We start from the raw sequence: 6073 nt of genomic DNA, 5'->3' as shown, positions 1-6073 counted from the left end.
GGAGGAGGAGGAGGAGGAGGAGGAGGAGGAGGAGGAGGAGGAAAGGAGGAGGGCGACATGGAGACTGCTTGCGTGAGAGAGATCTTGGGCATATTGTGGCCGCATTTACTTGCTACAGGAAAAGCATGAATGGTCTCGCGTGAAGGCAAATTGCTTTGTATTTGCGTGTCCAGGCTCTGTGGACATGGTCGCGGAAAGGGAGAGAATCGTATCGGTGGCATTTGGCAAAGTTTCTGAAGGGGAGGGGAGGGGAGGGGAGGGAGAGTGGGGTTTGCTTTGGTTGTGGGGTTTTGAGCTTCGTCGCTTGGATCGGGGCACGTCTTTCTTTGTGCAAATGTATCTCTCGCTGTTGTTGCATTGCTTCTGACCCAGCCATGCAGTGGGCGGGGTCAGGGATGGTCCTTTATCCACAAGGGCCAAAGACAGGAAGGTGTGGGATGGGTGAAAGCTGGGTGCACACCTTGGCTGGCGGCCTCCTTTATAAGGAGGAAAAAATCTCTTGCTGATTGTTTGATAAGTTTCTATATGCAATAGTTCTCTAAAATAAATGCAATACTGTTTAAGCTAAAAAATATATCAATGCAGCAAAAACGATGTTTGTAATATTCCTGTGTGCTAACAGATGGCTCTGTTGTCGTTGCCTCTACGGAGCGTGATGATATATGGCAAGAAAACAAAATCAATGACTAGCAGAGACATCTGTTGGCAGAAGGCAACACAAAACAGACGGGGAAATTGAGGCTCCCGCTGTACTGTGTGTTCAATCTATAACAAAAGTTTTGCACCTTGTTAAGGATGTTCCTGATCAGATATAGCGCTTGGTGCTTAGAATTTTATGTTTTCGTATAAAAAACGCACGTTGATATAGTAACATTACATTCCCATCAGTGCAACTACTATACCAGTCATTTCCACCACATACGAAGTCTGCCTTTACTATTCATTAACTCTTTAACTATATAGATAATTTCATTTCCGCACCATGAAAGTTATAGTGACTAAAACTTTTAACTACTGAGATAATTTTTTTTATTCTGGCTAACGTCAGGAGATTGTATTCAACTAAGTAAAACCTTCGAGTTGTTGAATACCTTTAACCGTAACTGTACAGACAAAATTTGCTGAATTGCAAAAATGATTGGTCGTTACCAGATTTTATTTTTCATTTTTTTTTTCTGGATGGAAGCCGTCCACAAGCCTATGTACTTTATTTTCCAAACATATGTTGCGCAATTGTCTGGTACATATTTCTTGCATGAATGACTAACTGCGTAAGAGTTTAATTCTCTCCCCCCCCCTCACCCTCCTCTTCCCCCCTTCCCCATCTTCCCACACACACGCGCATTGTGGTTGAACAATTACACTCACCCTTTTAGATAAATATCAACTGTTGGCGTATATGTGAAATATCGAATGAAAAAGTTTTCCTATGAACCGACAATTAACACAAACGGATAAATGCCCTAGCGGCAACGTTATGGGAAATTGGTGTAGGTTAAAGGTCTTGCTGTAATGCACTCTTACGAACACCTATGGTATATATATATATATATATATATATATATATATATATATATATATATATATATATATATATGTATATATATATATGTATGTATATATATATACATATAAATACATATGTATGTATGTATATATATATATATATGTATATATATACGTATATATATATATATGTATGTATATATATATGTATATATATACATACATATATATATATATATATATATATATATATATATATATATATCACTATCGGAGAAAAGAAAGTTATTTGAAGACACGTATAATGTGATCACTAGCTGTGATCCCCTTCAGTGTGGTTGTACAAATCGGTGGGTTGACTTATATACCAGGAAGGGATACATAGAGGGGACATGGGGAGGTAAGTATGCCAATACCTGGTCCGTTTGAACCCAAATCGCGATGATCCGAAGGTCAAACTGACCCCAGGTCAAATATTTGCGCAATAGATGGTAAATTTAGGTCTGGGCGGACAATTTGACGTACGATATTGTTGAAGGCATAAGTGGTAATGACACTGGGGGCCCATTTTCCTTTTGAGGTATCAAAATTAGGAAGTTGTTTGATCGGGGAGGACTCACCAATTTTTCTCCTGTAGTTAAAGTGTGATTTGTAAATTATATTAACATTTTCCAGTCCATGTGGTAATCTAATTCAGCAATATGGAGGAATACTGCTGAACTTTCCTGGGCGTACTTTTGTTTTGTACTCCCTGATCCTTGTGGGATATATATATATATGTATATATATACATATATATATAAATATATGTATATATACATACATATATATATAAAACTGTATATATGTATATATATATATATATATACATAGATATAGATGTGTATACATACTGTATATATATGTGTATATTCTGTATACATATATGTATATATATATATATATACATATATATATATATTAATCACGAAGAACCCACAGTCTGAATAAAAGGAAACATAGAAGAAAGTGTAACTTCTATATTTCGGATAATAGCTATAGCCCCCTTCAGGAAAGTACAGGTTACAAGAATTTGCAGAGACATAAGTACAAATGAGATATGAGTAGAAGGGGAACACGCAGAGCTAAAACAGGACAATCCGTCGCGCAGGTAGGAGTCAGAGGTGAGGGGATGTGTGGGTGGAGGTGTGAGGTCAGAAGGGAAGCGAGGTCTCTGCAATTTTTGTAACCTGTACTTTCCTGAAGAGGGGTATAGCTATTAGCCGAAATATAGAAGTTACACTTTCTTCTAAGTTTCCTTTTATTCAGACTGTGGGTTCTTCGTAATTATTATTTACAAATGTATCACTACATTTTGTCTAAGTAATATATATATATATATATATATATATATATATATATATATATACATACATATACACTGAATGGTTCCCAGTGATCAATTGAAGTCTTTTTTCAACCACAAATCACACTTTTAATTCCATGCCATCGCAGTCGAGACTGAGAATCGCTCGATGGAGGCATCCGTTGGAAATTGAAACGTGGACGAGCCGAGGATTCGAACCCAGCTAACCCGTAACAAAGTTACAGTGACTTAAGCCAATACGCTATCAAGAGAGATAGCGTATTGGTTTAAGTCACTGTAACTTTGTTACGGGCTAGCTGAGTTCGAATCCTCGTGTGTGGCTATCATTTATCAAACGGTTACTTTATAAATGCTGTTCGATAGCATCTCTGATGATACTTTCCATAATTTTTCCTACGATTGAACTCAAGCTTGTAGGCCTGTAGTTATTTGGTTCCTTTTTGTCACCTTTCTTGAATATGTGAGTAACGTTAGCTAGCTTACATTGTCTTGGGGCATCTCCGGATATGATGGATTTCTTGAAAATAATTCCTAATGGAACAATAATCTCATTTTTCATTTCCTTTAAGATTTTTGGATGCCATCCGTCAGGCCTTGGTGTTTTATTAATCTTGAGTTTCTCTATACACCTTTTATTTGATTTCTTTTGTTATATTTACCGTAGTGAGTAAGTTCACAGGTTTCAGTTTGGAGTTCACTTTGAGATGTTTTGTTTACGAATACTGAGCTAAAATAGTTGTTTAAAATGTCACACATTCCTTCATTTGAATGTTCAAGTTTTACCGTCAGCAGATAATAGTGGGCCAATTGGATTCCTATTTTCTTTTTTTATCTCTGATGAATTTCGTATTGTCGTTTTCGTATTTTATTGTCTTTTCTAAAGCTCTCTTTATTAATACATAACTTTGATAGTAATTAGGTGCACCCGGGTACTTGTATTTCTTATAAGATTGTCTCTTTTTAGCAATATTTTTTTCAGTTGCTTTGTCAAGCCTTTTTGGATTTGGGGGCGTCTGTCCTTAAACGGGATGTAATTATGAATCATCTTAGTAAGCGTATTTTGAAACATTTCCCACATCTGACCTACTGGACTTTCGACTAATTTTGCCTCCCAATCTATAAGCTGAAGCTCCTTACGTAGTCCTATGAACTGAGCTTTACTGAAATCGGGTATTTTTTAAACATAAGTATCTATTCTATTTTTTTTAGCAGTTTGAATCTAAGCTGTGATCACTACTTGCAATAGTTTCACCGACCTCTACATCGATTGTCATGCTTTCGCGGCTAGTGATCAATAGATCGAGTAAGTTTCCATGTCTTGTGGGCTCTTTTACATGCTGAACTAAGTAATTGTCGCCGAGAAAATCTATCAAGCGACTACCTATATGGCCATGTTCAAGGGTCATCCAATCAATGTCAGTAAAATTGAAATCACCCATTATCAATAAGTCCCGGTTGCAGAAACTAGACAGTTCTTAAAACAACAGCTTGTCGTATGTTAAATATAATGTTTTTGACCTATATATTACATCTACATTCATTTTTAGTCCATTTGTTTGGGTTGATTCTACCCACAAACTATCATATGCATCCTGTTTCACTTTCTCTAAAACGCAGGCATGGACATTGCTTTTAACGTACAACAGAGCACCCCCACCTTTCTTGTGCTTTCTATCCCGATAAAAATGTTTCAATCCCACAATATTAAAATCAGCTTCAAACTCTCCACCATTTAACTATGCCTCGCTTATTCCTATCATATCGAGATTTTCACTTTTGACGTACGCCTGTACTCGTATTTCTTGGAACTCGTTCCTAGTACTACGAGCATTAAAGTACATGGTTTTAAGAAACTTGTGATTATTTCTTTTTGACACGTTTTGAGTTTATATATATATATATATATATATATATAAATACATATATATACACATATGTACATATATATACATATATGTATGTATACATATATATATATATATATATATATATATATATATGTTTGTATAGCGTCAGAGTAAATTTTCTCTTTGGCAGGCTTGGTTAAAAGCAACTGCAAATTCAGCGCTGATCAATTTCTTCTTCAGTTTCCAACTTCCTGAAGGTATCCATTATAGCAAGGTGTAAAGGAAATTTCCTATTCCGGTCATTATTGGCTTGACGTTTCGGCTCAGGCAGAGTTGAAACGTCAAGCCAATAATGACCGGAATAGAAAATCTACTCTTTCCTTTACCCTTTGCTATAAAGGATACCTTCAGGAAGTTGGAAACTCTGAAGAAGAAATTGATTAGCGCTGAATTTGTAGTTGCTTTTAACCAAGCTTGCCTCAGAGAATATTATATATATATATACAAATATATATATATATATATATATATATATATATATATATACACACATATATATATATATATATATATATATATATATATATATATATATTATAGTTTGTATCTTCGCAAGCCTTTACCACGTACGTGGCTGCTCTGTGTATGGCTTTGTTGGTGAAACCCGTGATTATATGCAAAGGAATTGAAAGCGAAATATGTTAGTCAAAATGCTAGTTAAAAGGGAGAGCCCAGTCGGCCTTAATGAGGCTTTTGGCTCAGAAAGTCGTCCTCTGGAAACTTGGAAGAAAGTTAACGACCAGAATACGAAAAGAGCAGCAATACGCGACGACACGAATACTGAACGTACCGACGTGACCGGGGATAGGGGTTGGGGCGCGAACTTCTGGAGATTCACGAAAAAAAAAAAAGACTTGCGTGGGTTTTCTGTCTCGGAAGCCGTTTGCCAACTTAATCCATATAATTACTGCCCCAGTTGGATGAAAAATCTTTCTTCACTGATAAAGAATGGCACCAGTTCGATCATAAAATCGTTACTGCGTGAGAAATCTGACACTAACGTACTCAAACCTGGAGGAGGTTTTTCGTACCTTAAATTTTAGTATCTGTAATGAAAAACCCTCATTATATCTCCACTTTTTCTTTTCCAGTATTGAACTGCCGCATCAGACATCTGATACTAAAGATTTTTCGTACACCCTCATTATTCACCCACTTTTTTTTAAACTATTGCTTCTTCACAAGGCTCCATTTGACATGATTATGATATGAAAATAACCCGATGAGAAGGCCATGCACATGTGAATATGATCGAACGATTAAATAATGTTGTTTGTTTTATGTAGAATGGTTA

This window comes from Oratosquilla oratoria, chromosome 3, assembly GCF_046742065.1.
Source record: "Oratosquilla oratoria isolate Oo_2021 chromosome 3, ASM4674206v1, whole genome shotgun sequence".
Classification (NCBI taxonomy): Eukaryota; Metazoa; Arthropoda; class Malacostraca; order Stomatopoda; family Squillidae; genus Oratosquilla; species Oratosquilla oratoria.
This window is presented reverse-complemented; position numbering follows the sequence as displayed.